The following is a 19,843-nucleotide window of genomic DNA, read 5'->3' as shown; positions in this document are numbered from 1 at the left end:
TCAGGTAGTGGAGGAAGATCTAACTGAGCTACAAAACGACATTGAGCAGAAGCCAAAGTTTAAGAAATTGTACCAAGTGTTTTGGTTACACAAGGATAGCCTTGTCCTATTCTGCATGGACAGTGGTTAAGAAGCTCCTTGTTTCATTTCTTCTTCTCAGTTTGGGTCAAAAGTTGGTTTGGGGAAAACACAAAATGCAGTCATTTGTAAGAAATGACATGACAGATAAAGGATAGCTGTGGATTGTGGCTAATGTTGTGTGTATGCTACTTCCCAAACCAGCAGTGGGAGTGCTCTGGGTGCAGAGTAAAGGGGAGTGTGTGCATAGTCTGAGGAGAGGGAGCTGACAGCCCATGCCAACTCTGGGCTGGTTGTAAGAAGATTGGCAGGATGAAGGAAGACTGCATTTGGTGGGGCAGAACTCGATTTGTTCTAATGAGCCAGACTCCACTGGGACATCTTACAGTGTCTTTCTTCTTGGAAAAAGTAGAATATTTCTCCAGACACTAGTCTGGCTTTTATCTTTTCTTTTGAGTCACATAATTCAGACTTTTCAAACTTACTTGGAAAAATTACATTGTTTTACAATTAAACACGGGGGGGGGGGGGCATAATTCACACAGACTTCTATGCACAAATTCAGAATATGGAAAAATCCATTTGTTCCTCAAGAAGAACATCTAGGCAGAAAGTCCTAAAAGTCTTAATGGAAATGTTATGCTTTTCTGTCCATATGCTCTGTACTTAATTTTACATCAATTTTACATGGCACTTATCCTAGAGTCTGGTTTAGAACTGATGAACAAGTCTTAAAAGGATGGTGATGGTGAAGATAACTGCAGTAATCACAACCACCGATTACTTATAAGCTGACTACAGTTATTCCTCTTATTTCTGGAATAAAGTGGTGGTGGGGATATTTTCAAATGCCCATCAGGGGGCAGTAGAATTCCATATACAAAAAGCTTATGTTGCAGCTATCATAAATTATTTTGTGTTCTCACTCTAGCATTAGGCTAGAAAACACTGCAAAATTCATGCTTTTCTTTTTGAAAAAAAGTAACTTCTCTACAGCAGACTATTTGTCTGTTTTAACCCCAAACGTATAAGTTCATTTAACTATTTTCATTTAGCGGGCAATAAATAAAACCTTCTGAAATCCCACAGTCCTCATGAGGAATTTATTTTGCATCCCAATACAGCATTCAAACGGAATTCCATTTCCTCCTTTTTGAGAAACATGGAGTAATTAGGCTTTTCTATAGAGAAGTGATTATCTAATAAATGACTTTCTGCAGAGTGCAGTATTCAGATGCAGCATTGAGGGGGTTCTTGGGCCACTTGGTGGCCCAGCACTGAAAAGGCTGGCACTAAACAACTGAAATGTTACAGAAGCTTTCAAAATAATGAAAAGGCTCATGGATAGAATAGGTCTTCAGGGCATTTCCTGACAATCTGGACAGTTACGTAGAAAACTTTCAGTAAAAGATGGTGGAGTGATAGGTATTTGGGCTAACTCTCCATTCCAAAGATACTAGAAGCAAATGATAGCTCAGTTGATTAGAGCTTGGTGCTGATAATGCCAAGGTTGCAGGTTCGATCCCCGGACAGCTGCATTGCAGGAGATTGATCCTCATGGTCCCTTTTGACTCTACAGATTCTATGATTTTTTTGCAACCAGGATCATATTATCATAGATCTGGGGTACCAGAGGGGAGCTATCCTTTCCTTCTGCTCTGGGAGTGGACAGAGACAAGAAATTTGGGAGGCTGCTAAGGTGATGGGGGCATGATGTCACAGGCTACTACAGCAGATGACGGTGGGGTTTCTGCTCTTGGGACTGTGAACTGATTTACAAAGGGACTCTGCCTGCAAGTTCAACAATGATTTTGAAATTCCGTGATACGGTTTTTTGTTGTTGTTCGTTTGTTTGTTTGCATGCCGCTGGCAGTGGGATGCTTTTCAAAAAATGTTGTTACTAACAGTGACTACATAATCGTATGAGCACTGTTCCAGAGTACTTTTCATTCTCATGTATATTACATCAATTCGAAAAAAGATTGGGTATGTAACCTTTTTATGTTACAGTTTACAATACCTACGCTATTTGAAGTTATTGTTAAGTATGCACAGGTCATCGTTTGAATATTTTATTTACAGTTAATGAAGAAATTACACATCTTTCTACTCACAAGTGTTTGTTGAACTAATTTGCTGGTGAAGAATAGAAAGAAACAGTAGTTGCTATCCGGAAACACTGTTCAGCATAGTTCAGAGTTGGACATCAGAATTGGACAATTGCCGATTATACAAAGCTTTACAAACTTGATATGACTTATTCAAGGACTTTCAGACACTTCAGTTTGATAATTTTGATGTTTTGCATTATTCCATTAAGTTTTCTATAACTGTAATTGTTTCTGGCCATCGTGTTGCTTTCGATATTGCTGAGGCAGTGGGATGTAGCAGGTGACTGTTGGAATTACCCTGTTTAAGGATGTGCTTTTTGCAAGTTATAAGGATGGAAATTGTTAATGCTGTTTAGGAGTTATTCGTAGGGTTTTGTGTATGCATAACTGTGTACGGCAGATAAAGGGAAAATGTGTGTTTTTGACATCTGCCCTGCGCTACAGGAGTGCCAGGGAAAACGGAAGGAGACTGGAGGTAATACAGCTCTGCCACTGAGGCTTGCAATCTTAGTTAAACATGTCCTGGAAACTCATCATCTTTGGGATGCCAGGATGTGGGTGACTGGGTAAGGTGATTTGACATGCAGAAAGGTGGTTAGGGCATGTGCGCCATGGGAAAGAGGGAGACTTGAGTTCTTGGGGACTGGAAATTGCTGGAAAGAAATGAGCTGTTATTGTATTGTATTTGTTTTAAATACCTTAATAACTGTTCTTTCTTTGTGTGTAGTATCTGAAGTTAGATGCCTTTTAAAAGAAGGGGATAATGCCATAGATCTGGGGTACCAAAGTCTGTTAGTAAATGGTAGAAATTAAGAAACAGTGGCATTTAGATAGTACAGTCAAACCTTGGATCCTGAATGCCTCTGTTTTGGAATGTTTTGGCTCCTGAACATCAAAAACCCAGAAGTAAATGCTCCGATTTTTTAACGTTTTTCGGAAGCCAAACATCCAACGCGGTTTCCACTTGTGTGCAGGAAGCTCCTGCAACCAATTGGAAGCCATGCCTCGGTTGTCAAACATTTTGGAAGCCGAATGGGCTTCTGGAATGGATTATGATTGACAACCGAGGTTTGACTGTATTTGGGAATATGAAGAGAAAATACTAGCTGCAGAACTGTGCTGGACAAGAAAATCCTGGGTTAGCTGACACAAACCAGCTGGATGTCCCACAGGAAAATGTGTCCCTTTTAAAACAGATTGGTTTGGGGAAGGAGAGGAGCTACTTAGAAAAGGTTATTGGGAAGAAGAAAGGAGGGGCCAGAACTCAATGCAGAGGCTGTGCAGGGTAGAAACAAAGTTGTGGAAGGATAGGTGAGGGAAGTTTAGAAAAATGTAGGAAAATATTGAACAAATACTAATGCCTCAAGCACTAATTTGCCCCTTGAGTTTATAAGAGATGAAGTTTTAGGGCTAACTGGCAATGCATTCAATTTCTATCTCAGGGCAGCATACAAGGTTCAGTCTCTCAGCTGCTTTTATCTCCACAGCAACCCTGGGGGAAAGTAGGCTAAGGGATCATAGCTGTCCCAAATTCACTCATTGAGTGTTTTGTCTGAATGAGAGTTTGAATATTGGTTCACTCCAATCCTAGATCGGCACTCCTAACCATCACAGCATACTGACTCTCTGGATGCATCACCAGGTCTGGACAGCAAACCCTTGAGAGTTCCTAAAGATTTAAAATATGGCATGGACTGTTTTACAGTGTTCAGAGAGTGGCTCAATCAGTTGGATCCCACTGGATAAACCAATCTCCTTCATTACTGATTCAGAGCTCTTGAGGAAATCATAAAATAAAAGGCTCTGGGGCAAAGAACCACCATATTATGATTTATTTGGCAAGTATTTCTCAGTTTAGTTTCTCTAGTTTGCCTAGCTCTGCCGTATCCATATCCTCTATTCTCTTCTACAGCCATATATCTTCAAACGTCAGCTATAAGAGTTCCCAATCCTGAGTCAATATATCGCCAAAGGAAGGTAATTTTCAATTTTAGCAGCTGTGTGTTGTGTTTCTGCACAATACATGTACGTGTTGCCTAAACACTTCATCACTTTGCTTTCCCCTTCTGTTCCGACACATTCTCCTATGAATGGAAAAAGTGACAAATACAACAAATATCCTAATTAATGATGGGAACAGAATGCCAAAAACACATTCACTCTTTTAGGATTCAACCCAAGCAAAGGGAAATCTGAAATGGAGAGCAGGCAACCAAGAACCAATTTGGGAAATAATTGTCGAGTTCATAATAAATTTTTTTTCTTTAGAAAATTAATTTGATTTCATTTCTAATGTTGTCTTAGGAAGCAAATTGTATGAATACTAATTTGTCAAGATTTCTTCCAAAGAGTCTCTTTCTAAAACTGTGGGAGTAGAATGTCTCTTATCGAAAGTCTCAAATAATGCCTTGATTTAAAAGTTATAAAAGCCTTGTGTGTATTTATGAAGGGGAACGTTAGAAAAGAGGTACTCGCTTTGCTTACAGATTAACTTCCACCAAGTGTGGACATCAAGTTATTCCTCATGTTGTTAGAAGCTCTCTAATTTCAGATCAGTTCTTCCTGCATTATACATTAGCCCACATTCTCCCCCTCCCCACTAACCCCATTTTCATTACCGCAGAACATTAATGTAGAACCAACTGAGCCATGAAATGTTATGGAAATGCCATCTTATCCTTTAGAACACTTCCCCTACTCTGAAGCTCCTTGTTATAATAATTTTATTTTCCCTTGTGAACCCAATTATTTAGCCACCTGCTCAACATTTTCTTTGGTGAGGACTTCACACTTGCTTTATTAACAGCTCCAAAGATACAAGTGAGGTGTGTATTGCTGACCTATATGGGCTCTAACTGAAGAGCATAGAGAAAGAAGTCAGTTATGGCAGCTTTTCTACAGAGGGGAACACAAGGCTTGCCCATCTTCTATGAGTTCTAGATTATAACTTTTGGAAAGGTCCCGTTCTTAGCCACAACCAAGTAAGAAACCACATGACTTGCCTCTTAATGTAGTTGCATGGGGATATACAGGTATAGAAGATAGTACTATTGCTTCTTCAACGACATGTTTCCTATGCCCCAACGAGTCTCTAGGACTAATGGCAATGTTGTTGTTGTTGTTGTTGTTGTTGTTGTTGTTGTTGTTGTTACAATTTATTACCCACCCTTCACCCCAAGGTCCCAGGGCAGGCTACAAGAATTTAAATAAGATGGTCAAGTACAGAGGCTTCCCCTCTGAAAATGAATCTCATGTCCCCACTCCAAAGGTGTCATGCAGCACTCTGGGTGTCAGGAACATGGCCCTCCCAGAGCGCAGAAGAGTTAGACTCAGAAATTGAACTAAACGAATGAGGGGAAGACTCTGCAGATGAGAGCTGTCTGCAGATGAGAACTGTCTGTCGGGAAAGGGCAGTTTGACCCCCCTTCTCGGGGAAAACTGTTAGCTTTCAGGACAAAGAAGAGTCGGAAGGCAGCCAGAGCATTGCTAGACAATCACCAGATAAGCAGAGGTCTGAGTTTGGGTCGAGGAGCAGTGGAAAGCGGGCAGGCCAGCCTCTCAGCCCTTGTGCTAGGCATCTGGATAAGATCAGATGGCAACGGAAGGGCAAGAGGGGAAAGGTGGGAGTTTGGCGTCCTTCCTGCTGTGGGAAGGGTGAAATTTCAGACTGACCAACTATCGTAAATGTGAGCAGGTGAGAAGCCATGCTCTGGATGTGTCTTTTTGTAAATAAACATACATAAAACTGCCAGAGAGTCTTATCAGGGCTTGATTGCCTGCCGGAGATCCTTCCACTGGGAAGGCCAGGGCCAGTGCAAGTTGTGGGGGTGGCTCAGTGAAAGAGAACTTGCTTTGCATTACAGAGGCCCTGGGTTCAGTCTCCAGCATCCCCAGGAAGTACCAGGAAATTCCCCCCTCTGAAACCACAGAGAGCTGCTGCCAGTCAGTGTAGACAATACAAACCTAAATGGATTAATGGTCTGTCTTGATATAAGCATCCTATGTCCTCTATGATTATTGCAGCACCAGAGCTGGTGTTGGTGTCCCATTTCCCCCAGTCCTGTGCTTGCGTTTCTCCCAGCCAAGCCCTTGATGTAGTATTCCGAGGGTCCCATGGTTGGGCTAATGGCTGTATATCTAATGTCCCTATACCTCTTGCTGAAGGATCCAAGGATCTTATGACATGTTACCATTTGCTGCATTGATTGTTTCTGAGATTTACAGCTGATGCAATTCTTCTTGTCCCCTTCACTGCTACTTCTTTTGATAGACACTTAGCAAAATACATCCCTTGCCGGTAACACCATGGAAGGAGTCCATCTGCCAGCCTCAAATAAGGATTGAGGATTTGGTATTGTGACGTGTGTGTAGACATCTAGTACATTGAACTAAGTGATGTGTGACGTGCTAGTGTGCCTTGCATCCATGTGGGCATGACATCCCAAATTCTCAATATTTTTAATGCTTACTTCAAAATAAAGACCAAGTTTCTTGCATCTGTTTAATATTCTGGGTTGATGCAAGTTGGCAAGAGACACAAGTCAGTGTTCATCTAGATTCCAGGCCCAGCCTAGTGCCAAACTTGATTAGAACCCAGCCCTTGTTGAAATTATGTAAAAAGCTGCAATCACTCTTGAACAACCTTATATAAGTAGGAACAGGTGCAGTGCACTCACAGCCCCAAATTTGCAGAGCAGCACATTGCAACCCCCAGTGGAAACAATTCAGAAGCATACTGTTTCGAAACCAGATTACAAAAAGTCTCCAGACCCCAATAACGTGTGTAAAAAATAGAAGCTAAGCTCTGCCATCAATACTTTTCTTACTGGGGAAAGTTGTGTATGTGATACACACATCATTTTGGGATGCTACTGAATTCTGTAACTGGGCTTTTCTTTGGAATTACAAAGGTCAAAAACAGAGGATGGCCGAATATTAGGGCTCTCCTATCCACTGTCCCTCACACAGCTGAAAACAATGTGACTGCACTGGTTCTTTGGGATGCTGAGTTAGAGCATGTATTTTTCACTGCAGCAAAATCCAATCTCTTTTATATGTCAGATTATCAGGACTGGTGTTAGGAGTTGGCATTGCTGTACAGTTGCTGGAGCCCACACTTCAGCAAAAATCCCACTTTCCTCTTGAGGCCTCTGCCTGTTCACCCTTGTCTCCAGAGTGACAAGAGCAAGGAAGAGGAGGAGCCTTCACTTGACCTGCTGTTTCATTCCCAAAAGTAGTACATTGGGGTCAGAAGGAGAGGGCAATGGGGGACACTGATGGTGGTGTGATTTTGGTCCATCTTTCCCAAGGGCCCCACAAAAGCTAAAGCTGGCACTGCACATTATTAACGCTCGGTGTGAAATGAGTAAGGTCTCTTCCAGACATCATGTTTATTGAACATTCATTCTGATTTGCTTGCGCAAAGCTTATGTGGAAGTTAGATTATGCCCTGTCTATTGAGCATTTGCTTGCAGGACAGTTGTATGACTATGAATATTCATCCAGATTTTCATATGGGCTGTTGTTTTGTCTTATATGAGCCAGTTGCGCATGCAGTGCTTTTCAGTGCATTTCCCATCACTTTCCTAATCGCGACAAGTCCATTTCTTTAAATGAATTTGTTTTGCCAGGATGACACAGCATTTTAATCCACTTTGCTTGCACAACCCTAACTGCAATATACTGGTGGTTTGGAGGCACCATACGACAAGTGAGTGAAGAGCGAAAGCAAACTAGCAGGCAGGAGTGATAAACTGTAAGAGGCTTTTCACATGCTTTCCCACACAACCTGACCCAACTTATGCAATCAGATCACTATGTGGTCATGTCTGTCCTCCTCCTCCTGCTCCTCCTTCAATGCTTGTTCCTTTAAAAAAATGTACAAAATTCTGCAAAATACAATGTTATCAAACAGGATCTAATGACAATATATATAGTCCATATACAATTACAGATCACTGTTGAATAAAAACAAACATATTCCCCCATCACAGGTATATGAATGCATGGACGATAGGGAGTGAAATTATTTATAACATGGACATAATGGTTAAACAAGACAGAGTTACAAAACAAGGGCCCTGTTAAACCAAGGGAAAGTAAATCAGATGTGTCGAGTCACTGTATCAGCCACATTTGTTCATAGGCTGATGTTGGTTCTAGCCTATTTTAGCCCTTCTGAAGCTTGCAGGTGTCATTCATCCTTAAAATGCAGCACACAACAGTTTACAAATGTTCTCATGGACTCTGCGCATACACTTCAATTTTCTAACTTTCAGCACATATAAAATGGCTGCCCACCCACCACACATCTTCGGTTTTTTGATCCCTTTTCTGAAGGTCAGTTTGTCCCCCCGCAGTTCATTCTGGATCACTTTAAAGGCAATTATCTTGGTCTTGCATGGTGATACATGATAATGTGTGATAATTAATGGGGATGGATTGCGATGGTTCAGTGAACGTTTTGTAGCCTACAGTATCTTGACTATACTGTATAATAAAGTCATGTTATAAAGCTACTATAGATAAGAGGCTTTTGTTCCATGTTCCTTAATGTCGTATTACACTGATACATTTTAAGCTCATTGCACTTAATGAAAGCCATATATCCTATTTTATTAATCAAAAGGCAGCAAAGATTGCTTAGAAACTCCACAGTGAAATTTTTAAGGATGAGTTGGAAAGCACTAATAAGGCTTTTTCATGAGAGATTATAAAGTCTCCTGGAGGATTTTTCCAGCCTGTGTCTTTTCTCTATTTTTTGCTTTTATTAGTTTATTTTTTGCCTATTTTTGCCTTTTGCATCTTATCCTTGACTTATATTCATAGTCTTTGGAAAATAGGTCATGATTAGGCTGCTATTTGCTCCAGAACTGCTGATTCTATAAAGTTGGTTGTATAAACAAACAAATCATGTAGACGAAAGTCAGAGTCTATTGTGAAGCTCCTGAAAAAAGACTTCAGTTGGTTTAATTCAGAGATGTGGACCCTCCAGCCCGTGGGTCAAATTATGCCCACCATGGGTCCTCATTCCCTTCAGCCATGTCCATCATTCTCATACCTGATGTCATAACTTATCAGGTGTAGGCCAGCCCTGACTGCAGAGGAACAATTGGGAGCTTTAGAATGTGCTCTAGATGGTTCCTCTGAAAGCAGGACTTCTTGCATTTGGCACCTTTTAGATTCAGCACTCAAATGGAATTGCTTCCACTCCAGAGCTCCCAGTCAGTGCTTCTAAGTGGAAATGGTTCCTGTTGAATGCAACTCCTGCTTTCAGCAGGAAACTTTGCAGCCCTGACTTGAAGAAAGAGTGTGCTCCCAGTTCTTCCTTTGAAGTTGAATAATGTGATATCAGATGATTGGCAGGTGGGTGGCCCCACTCACCTGTCAAAAGTGCCTGCAGAGGGTGGGCTGCTTCTGGGTCTGCTCCACTGGTCAGATCCAGTTTCCAGCCACTGGTTGAATTAGTCTTGTTCCTGTGCAGCCAGAAAAAACATTTCCTTTCTCTTAATTTGATGCGCAAATGATCTGTACTGTATGTTCCTTTGATTTGAAGGCATACTGATCCTTTGAGACAAAACGATAATGGCAAGTCAATATGGTAAAGTAGTGAGAGTGTAAGAATAGGCCTGGGAAGACCAAGGTTCAGATCATCACTTGATCATGATCTCAGTTGGTGACCATGGGCCAGTCACTATATCTCAACCTAACTTAACTCACAGGACTGAGACAAGGTTAAAACAGACTGAGGGGGAGAAACACATATGTTGCCTGGAGCTCCTTGTATGAAAGGTAGGGCACAACTGTAGGAAACAAAACAAACCTTTAGAACTGCCAACTGCTCACAGAGGACCTTGCTGAATTTCTAATGTAGAAACTGCTGTGGAATGCAGTTTTTAATGAGCATGGAGAGACTCTTGGGGTAGCATAGTGGCACAAGTTGACTGGAGATGTTACACTTTGTTACACTTGGTCCAGCCGTATCATTAGGTAGAGTGAGGCAGCAACAGAAGTTGAGGCAAGGAGCTGGGAGTAGCAATGAAGTGCTTGAGCTGTGTGTGCCTGCTCTAAGCTAGCCAGCTGCTTTCAGTGTGATGCTTGGCCACATCCCTCATGTTGAAGTAAGATTAAACTAGTATTCTGGTTGGTTTATGGACATGGAATGGGAGGCACCAACAACTTGTCATTTGCCTCAGGAAGCAAAATTACTTGGGTCAGCTCTTTGGTGGTGAGAAGGCCACTGCTACTTGCAGCAGCTGACAGGCAAATAACATCTCTGGTTTTCATATAGCTTTATAATTAGCCAGATCACTCATTAATAATACTTTGAAACAGTTCTTTCCTCTTTTCCTTTCAGAATTTCAAAAATACCATTTAAAAAAAGAAGAGAGAAAGCTCACTATAAGACCCATTACTATACTGAGGAAGGTTCTACCCTTTTAAGAAACTGTTAAAAATTGTTACTAATTTTAGCCAGGTCTGGAATACATTCCTGCAAGCTCTTTTCATCTTGCTTGGTATGCGGAATATAGATAATGTATGCAGAATACATTTGAAGAAACTCTGAACTCTCATCTGCATTGCACTTCATAATGGCCTCTATCCAGCTTAATGAGCCTCTTTGCTTTAATAAAGGATACATTTTTAAAACACACACACCCCTCCCATTTCCTTTGCCATTCCAGGTGTTAGTGCCAATACAGTATTCAAGTATCATTTCAATAAAAAGCATATTTTAAAGAGCAGTTTTTTTAAAAAAACAACAACAACCACAGATACATTTACAGAACATTTATAACACATCTCACCCCCAAAGAACCCCAAGAGTTTAATGGTGAGGTATTTCATAGAATCATAGAATCATAGAGTTGGAATAGACCACAAGGGCCATCGAGTCCAACCCCCTGCCAAGCAGGAAACACCATCAGAGCACTCCTGACATGGTTGTCAAGCCTCTGCTTAAAGACCTCCAAAGAAGGAGACTCCACCACACTCCTTGGCAGCAAATTCCACTGTCAAACAGCTCTTACTGTCAGGAAGTTCTTCCTAATGTTTAGGTGGAATCTTCTTTCTTGTAGTTTGGATATTTGTAGCTCTGTAAAGGTGTAAACTACAGTTCCCAGGATTGTTGGTGTGTGTGTGTGTGTGTGTGTGTGTGTGTGTGTGCGCTTTAAACATGTTTTGTCTTCATAGCTGCTATTGAGGCCACTGCCCAATGGAATTTACATTTGAGTAGACATGTACATATAGGATAGTACTGTGGATTTTTACCACTTAGTAGAATTTTAAGTGCTTAATAAATTCATAGCAAATCCACAATTATGACATTGCTTAATTTTTCCATCTTTTCCCATCTTTTAATAATACTTAAGAAAACTTCATTTCACCATCTTGTTCTTGCTGGTAGAATAAATTGAGTGATATTTTGTCAAAGGAATTCATCACAGGAGAATTTGCTGGGAATTATGACCGTAGTTTATTTTTTCAACCATTTATCAAGGACATTTGAATCAGATAATTGGGAGGGGGATTGGAATGGACAGAATGGATCCATCTAATCAGAAGGTACTGTAACAGCTGCCCAGTGTTTTCTTGAAAGACCCAATGAAGATTTCATAAATTCCCCAGGCAACTTGTCCCAGTGCTGAACTATTTTTATAGTCCTCCTTAATATTTCATTCACATAGACCTCTCTGTCATTAAAAAGCATTGCTTCACCTTCTAATTTAATTTACACTGATATAGTAAAAGTGCATCCATGTTATTGTATGCAGACAAAGTCAAATCAGATCCATATATGTCATGGACTGGCTGGATGCAGAGGTTTATGTAATGGGAGGCACCAGCAGGGGAATCCCATAGGGAACCCTCAGGGGAAGAAGGCTCCAAGCTAGGGGATTGGTGGTGGGACAACAATGAACAGGAAGAGGCTGTGGCAGAGAGCAGTTCAGACTCTGAAGTGGACATTGGAGAGGAGGGTGGCCAAGAGGCAGAATGGAGAAGCCAAGGAGACTCTCCCTCTTGCTACAACCAGCTGCCTCCCCCCCCCCCCCGGTCTCCTAGACCTTGCAGAGGAATGAAATATGGGGTGGAATAATGTAATGACAACATAAGCTAAATCATTAATTCTGTAAGTTACATCATTTCACCACAGTGGACAACAAGAGGAGTAATGTTGCTTTGGGAAGAAGACAAAGTGCAGCAGAACAGTACTGGGCAGACCGGAGTGAAGCCTGTTCCACTCTGGTCTGCTCCCAAGTCTTACCCACTCATTTCAGCCAGATTGGTCCAGGATTCAAATGTTAGGTGACAGGAAAGCCTGCCAATCCAAGCAGCCAACCCAGGGATTCTCCAACCGTTGGCCACCTAGCCCCAGCATTGATCCCAGGAGATCTGAGCCCACTGCGATGGACTGCAGCAGTCCCACACCCCGTAACTGGATAAGTAGCCATTGTTTTGGGAAGAAGACAAACGGGAGCAGAACAGTGCTGCATGTGATGTACACAGCACAGATTGGAAAACACTGCCTTCTTACTTCCCTAAACTCAGCAGCATCTGGAAGCCACATGTTAGTCATCTCTGGATGAGGAACATCAGGTGTCATTTTCTTAATTTCTTTGTTGCTAGTAACCACAAAAGCTCATAAGCAAGGCTAAGCTGACTTCCTGAAATTGAAAGGTATGCTCATGGAAGATATTCTTTCCCTCTCATAAAGGCACCTCTTAGCATGATACATTATTTCTGCTATTTGCTCAGGGCATATCATTATCCAGCAATCAGCATCCTGTTCCAGTATGTCAGCAGAAGCTGTAGTGTATCTGTGGATCACTGACCACAGATGCAAGTAAAGGCTCTGTGTAGAAAATCTTTAAAAAGCTAAAAAAATAAAATCATAACATCAAGTCACCTTTAGAAAGAAGTCAAACTATTCTAAGATTAATATGATTATAAGAACTGGCACCAGGGATGCAATAGTTCATTCATTCAGTAAGTAATAGTTTCTATCTTGCAAAATCAACTCCCACATGGGGAAAAATAAGGGGGAAACAGAGAAATACCAATTACCCATAAATAGTCCTTCCCTTATGCTGCAAGGCAGGAAACTTTGTGATTGAAAGGAGGATCCAGGTGATTTGACAGGCACCTGTGTTGCTTCACTAGCTCTCATCAGTTTTGAGTTCATCGGCTCAACTCCCCTTCTCTGCAGTTGACAGTAACAAGTCTTGAGAAGGTGAGAGGAGAGAGTGCCAGAAAAATTATTTTTTTCTATTGACGAAGACCTCCCAACTAAAAGTGCACCCAGATCATCTTGCTCAGGAGACATTCAGTTAATAGGTTCAAAGAGTCAGGGCTTGGTTTCCCTCATTATTCTTCCCTGATCCTGAAGTTAATTGATACAGAATTGTAGCCCAGATTGAGAGAAAGTTAATTTGCCTCAATGATTTCAGTGGGGCTTCATATATGTGCTTATCACCCTTTATGATATTCCTTCCCACACCTGGAAACTAAGGCCTTTGCTAAGCTCCATTTCATCTGTGGCAGCTGAATTTTCAATCAGTTCATGCTGACTTCTGGCCACTTAATAAGAATATAATGTAATAAGAGGTAGTTAATGCCATTTAGAGAATATGTTAATCAACACTCATTTACAGACAAATATGTCTTATCTGGGATGCATATTTTTTTGTGGGCTACTGGTATACTGGATTGTCTATGTCAGGTATGGGAACAAGCTTTCAGTAGGAAAATAGATTTGGAAAAATGTGGGAAATGTGGAAGAATGTTCCATTTCATTCCTCATTAAAGGTAAAGGTAAAGGTACCCCTGCCCGTACGGGCCAGTCTTGACAGACTCTAGGGTTGTGCGCCCATCTCACTCAAGAGGCCAGGGGCCAGCGCTGTCCGGAGACACTTCCGGGTCACGTGGCCAGTGTGACATCGTTGCTCTGGCGAGCCAGAGCCGCACACGGAACGCCGTTTACCTTCCCGCTGGTAAGCGGTCCCTATTTATCTACTTGCACCCGGGGGTGCTTTCGAACTGCTAGGTTGGCAGGCGCTGGGACCGAGCAACGGGAGCGCACCCCGCCGCGGGGATTCGAACTGCCGACCTTTTGATCGGCAAGCCCTAGGCGCTGAGGCTTTTACCCACAGCGCCACCCACTTCCCCTCATTCCTCATTAGCAAGATTTAAATAGAATGATGATAGAATACAGCCCTGAGCTGACCAATTTTTTGCTGCCATATAACAGAATACCTATTGACTATGTGGCATCCATTTCAGAAAAAATAGCACAGCTTCAGAACAGGTTTCCCCCCTTTCCAGATGGTAAAAATGGCTGCAATTGTTATTCAGTGTATAGGTACATTGTGTATGCACTGTAGGGTTAATTGCATTGTGTTGCTGCCACATCATTCTCCTGGAAAGATCAGAAGTAAGTTTCTATTAAAATTACAGTGCTGTTGATCCCTGTACCTGAGACCTTACAAGTATCAAACTCTTGCTTCAGGTTAAGAGATGTTGCGTGTGAAGACGCCCAAGACCTCCCAAAGAAAGACACAGTTGACACCAATATTAGTTTAAGGTTATTGGCATAATTTTGGCCACAACTTTATTGATTACAGAATGTGAGAGGGTATTGGTTCGACTAGCTGCACCTACACCTCCAGCAGGCCAGCAATGACAACTGGACACCGGCAGAAGTCAGTAAGATGCAACCTCACCCCAAAATGCTCCCAGGTGTTCTGGCGTGGCCCTAACCCCTGGAAGGGGATCGGACAAAAGCATGGCGAGCACCTGGATTCCTTTAACGGAATACCTTTCACACATTGGAGGGGCAGGTGTGACAACCTCCCCTCCATATTGAACCAATGCCTAACCGCCAAACCTTACAAAGTTGTGACAATTTGCTACTCGGCAGACGAAACCCAAATGGCAACAGCCAATCAGCCAAATGGGAAAATTCCTGCTGGGCCCCTTCCCCAAAAGCAGACAACCCATGACAGCATAGCAAGGTCATAGCAAGACCCTAAATATAGGGAGGGTGGGCGGGTGATCCGATGCATGAGGCGCTAAGAGGAAGCTCAATGCAACAAGCAGTGGTATAAATAGGTCCCCCGGCTGCAAATTCTCTCAACCCCATTGGCCAGAATTGCCTCAGCAACCGAGGGACCCAATCGGGTTCTTGTGGTTATCCAAACGATCCCACCCACACAAACGGTGTGATCTCACTGCAACACGTGCCCTCCATGGATGAGGACATGATCTACCTTCTTCTTAAATGGATTGCACATATGAAGTTTTCAGCTATCTTTTCCCTATCTAAAATCAGCAGATTCACTTAGCAGACGAAATGAGTGGCTGAATACGGTTGCTATTTTATTTTGGTGCACATAATTCAGCTGCCGTATTAAGTTCTCTCTTGGCAAAGTATACAGTGGCTCTTCATGGCAATGGCTCCAGAAGGGATAATAATAGTCCGCAAAAGGACAGACTTCACACTGCTACAACAAACTATCTTTGGCAGCCTCAATTACCTGTGAGTCACATCCACTATGTCAGCTCTGATGCTGTTCTGGCATAAAACTATGCCACATTTTTAAGACAACATATGGCAACAGGATAACATTGCTGTCATAAAAACATGACTTTTGAGAGGAAAGCTGACACTCAAATTATTATTTAGTCAAACGCTATAGCAGCACTTTCCCTCTAGTTTATGTAGTAGGAATATGAGACAGTAAACATGCAGAAGGAACTGACTTCATTATCAATTCTTAAAGGAATGTTGAAGGTGGAAAGACTAACATTTGCAGATTTATATGGTGAATTCTGGGTGCTCATGAATATGGGAGCAGTCAGAGCCTTTTAATGAGAGATTAAAGGGTTTGAAACAGTTTGCTGAAAAGTAGCATCCCAAACAGGGTCCAGATTCAAACCTCATTTTTTAAATGCAATCCTGGGATCCAAAACATAAATGTATGTGGCATAACACTATTCCGTCACAATTTGTTCAGATGTTATTAACATTCAACTGAAAGTGTGAGAGATAAACAAGATGTTTTGCTTCAGAGAACCATGAGATTACCATGTAAAATAAGGATATAAGTGGCTGCTAGCCACTGTCAGAGACAGTAACGCTCCTGAATAGCAGTTGCTGGGCATCACAGGAGGGCAGGATGCTGTTGCACTCAGGTCCTGCATGCATGCTTCCCAGAGGCCACTATGCCAACAGGATGCTGTTTGAGATTGGCTACTGGCTCTGATACTATTACTAGTGGGGAATGCCCAACACTGCTTGGGAATATATAGAAACCAGAAACTATTGTGTGTTTTAAATGGATGGTGCAATTTGTGAGTTTGGACCTGTCATGCTAAAAATCAGGCAAAGTCACACCAAAGTCATGTTTTGGTCCAGCATCTTGATTAAAAATGGCACCTAGCACCCAAATATCAATGAAGACTGCCACTCCCGCCTCATGAACTCTCATGCAGACTTTGGCCACAGTATCTACAGAGGTGACTGGACCTATGCTCCCCAAATGGGCATAGTCACACCAGGGTGATGTTTCGGTTCACCATCTTGATTCAAAATGGCAGCTAGCATCTAAACATTGATAATGACCAACCCCGCCTCAGGAACCCTTGTGCTGAGTTTGGTGATGATATCTCAAGAGGTGTCTGAACTCATAGAGAAGAGACAGATAGACATAGAGATAAACAGACAAACAAACCATTTTCCAAAATATATAGTAGACGTTAGAATCAAGATTGATTGACTGGTCTTTTTATGTATAAATGGTTTGTGTTATTTCTGATCATAGGGGCAAAATTCAACTGCTGGTCTAGAAAAATACAAAATGCTACACTATCAATGGCCATCTTGTAAATTCTAGAGAGTTTAAATAACTGGACAAAGCCCTGTAAGGGATAAAATCAGCCCAGTATGAATCCACTGTTTGAATAACTATTTTATTTCCCTCCCTATGAAGTTGAAAATGTATTTAATCTGAGTTTCTGAATACAGTGGTATCTCTAGTTACGAACTTAATTTGTTCCGGAGGTCCACTCTTAACCTGAAACTGTTCTTAACTAGAGGTGTGCTTTCGCTAATGGGGCCTCTTGCTGCCGCTACTTTGTTCAATGATAATTAATTCCAAGAAAGTAGTGCAGCTTTGTACAGTGGTACCTCAAGTTACAAACGCCTCAGGTTACAAACGTTTCAGGTTACAAACTCAGCTAACCTGGAAGAGTTACCTCGAGTTGGGAATCGGCACACGATTTCTATTCTCATCCTGGGGCAAAGTTCTCAACTCTGGACCTTCCATTGCCCCTGAGTTTTGCCTTTGCACTGTGATTAGGCCCTGCCTTTTGGATTGCCCCTGCGAGTGGATTTGCTGGATTTGGTTCCATATGAAGCAAGACAGTTACCAAATTTGATATTATGCTTCCTGAGATCAGGAAGCAGGTTTTAGTCTAGTTTGGACAGGATTGGATGCCATTTTGAATCAAGATGGCGGATGACATTTCAAGCTGGATTTTCAAATGGGATTTTAACAAAATTTGGTAGGATTGTATATTATAGTTTATCACAACACATCCATTTATAACTTTCAGTATTTTAGGGTTTCTGAGCATTCCAGAGCAATGCTGGTACTTTCTGTAGTCAAATAAATGCTGTACAACACCCTGAAAATTAAAGTCACAACTTTGTTTTAAGGAAGAGAAATTTGAAATAAGAGCCTTCATTTAATGCCTTATCTGGTCATTTATGAATAAACCACAGACCCCTGTCAGCATACTTGTAATAATTCAACAAAATCTATCACTCTTCCTTTTCTTCTTCCTCTTAATCGGCTTCCAAAAAGTTCTACATTTTTTAATTTGGTGTAACCTCCCAGAAGATACCATGGTGAAGAAAAAAGCACTACTTTTATAGACACTGTGTCTAGCCTTTCAGATAAATGGATGAATTTAGCTCTAAAAGTATAACTCCTTAGATTTTCATGGCCACATAATATATTACAGCCTTTAGACAGAGTGTAATATGAGATTTTGATTGTCATGAGAAAAGGAAGGGCAAGTGCTCCTCTGTTTGAACAATGTGAAAATCCACAACCCAGGCCCATGATTAAAATTAGGTTGAAGCACTAGAGGTTCAATGCTATGTACACTTTCTTGGACATAAAGCTCCTATTGGTCTTAGGCTGTAATTCTAACCACATCTGCTCATAATTAAGTTCTATTGAATTAAGTAGAACTTACTGTGGGTTAAACCACAGAGCTTAGGACTTGCAGATCAGAAGGTTGGTGGTTTGAATCCCCGCAACGGGGTAAGCGCCTGTTGCTTGGTTCCTGCTCCTGCCAACCTAGCTGTTCGAAAGCACATCAAAGTGCAAGTAGATAAATAGGTACTGCTCTGGCGGGAAGGTAAACGGCGTTTCTGTGCGCTGCTCTGGTTCACCAGAAGCAGCTTAGTCATGCTGGCCACATGACCCAGAAGCTGTACACCAGCTCCCTCAGCCAATAAAGTGAGATGAGCGCCACAACCTCAGAGTCGGTTATGACTGGACCTAATGGTCAGGGGTCTCTTTACCTTTACCTTACTCCCAGGTAAGTGGGGTTAGGATTGTAGGCTTAACCTCTGAGTAAATAGGCATAAGATCAGGCTATATATATATTTTCATCTATTTAATGTCTCTTTGGATTAATGACCTAGGAGACACTAAGGATGAACTCATATTTGGGACATTAAAAGGAAGTCTGAGACAATCTTGCTTCCTGTCCCTCATGCAAGTTCAAATGTACACCCAGAGCCCAGAAGATTTTTTATGTACTGAGAGAACCCATAGTAGACAATCATATGGCACTTGGTAGTGTAGTTAAACATGCCTTCTCTTACACAAATCCCAGCAACCCTTGTTCTCAAATGGATATGCTGCTGCTACGATGCCTGCATTCCTATCCCTGTATTGTAAGTCAGGAATGGGGAGCCTTTTTCAGCATGAAATCTGCATTCTTCTATGGTCAACCTTCCAGAGCTCACATGCCATGGTGGGCAGGACCAAAGGCAAGGTGGGCGGAGCAACAAATGCAAATTTTACCTTTGTACAGTAGCCTAGCTTCTACACACACTCATACACCTCATTCTACCTGCCGTCCAGGCCAGCAAGAAACACGACCAGAGTTCAAGGACACATTGTGGCTAGGCAAAAAATGCACATAGAGGGTTTGAAGCGGGGTTGGTGTAGGGTATAATCTGGAGGGTGTGGGTGTGGGCCAGAAAGAATCTCAAGGACCAGATGGAGAGGTCTGGAGCCCTAAGCCTAAGGTGGTAAGGGTGCTGGTGCTGGAATTGCCGGTAGTGGAATCTAGTATAAATGAATTGTCACTATTTGGTGTAGGCATCAGTCTGTCTTGGGAGACAATGGAGGAGTGCGCCTCTGGTGATGAAGTCAAACTGTTGGAAGATAGCAGTGCCTGCTGTTGCTGCAGAAGCCAATAAGGGAAGGACATGTTTTGTTGCAGTTGGGGCAGATGAAGGTGTCCAGTTGTGCTGCTGCAGATGCACCATGGCGTTTCTTCTCTCTGCGCTCCTCCCAGTGGTCTTTCCTCCTCTGATCACTGCTATTTCTCCTTCTAACTTTTCATTACCCTCT

The sequence above is a fragment of the Podarcis muralis genome, chromosome 4 (genome assembly GCF_964188315.1).
Source record: "Podarcis muralis chromosome 4, rPodMur119.hap1.1, whole genome shotgun sequence".
NCBI lineage: Eukaryota > Metazoa > Chordata > Lepidosauria > Squamata > Lacertidae > Podarcis > Podarcis muralis.
Note: the sequence above shows the minus strand (reverse complement) of the source record.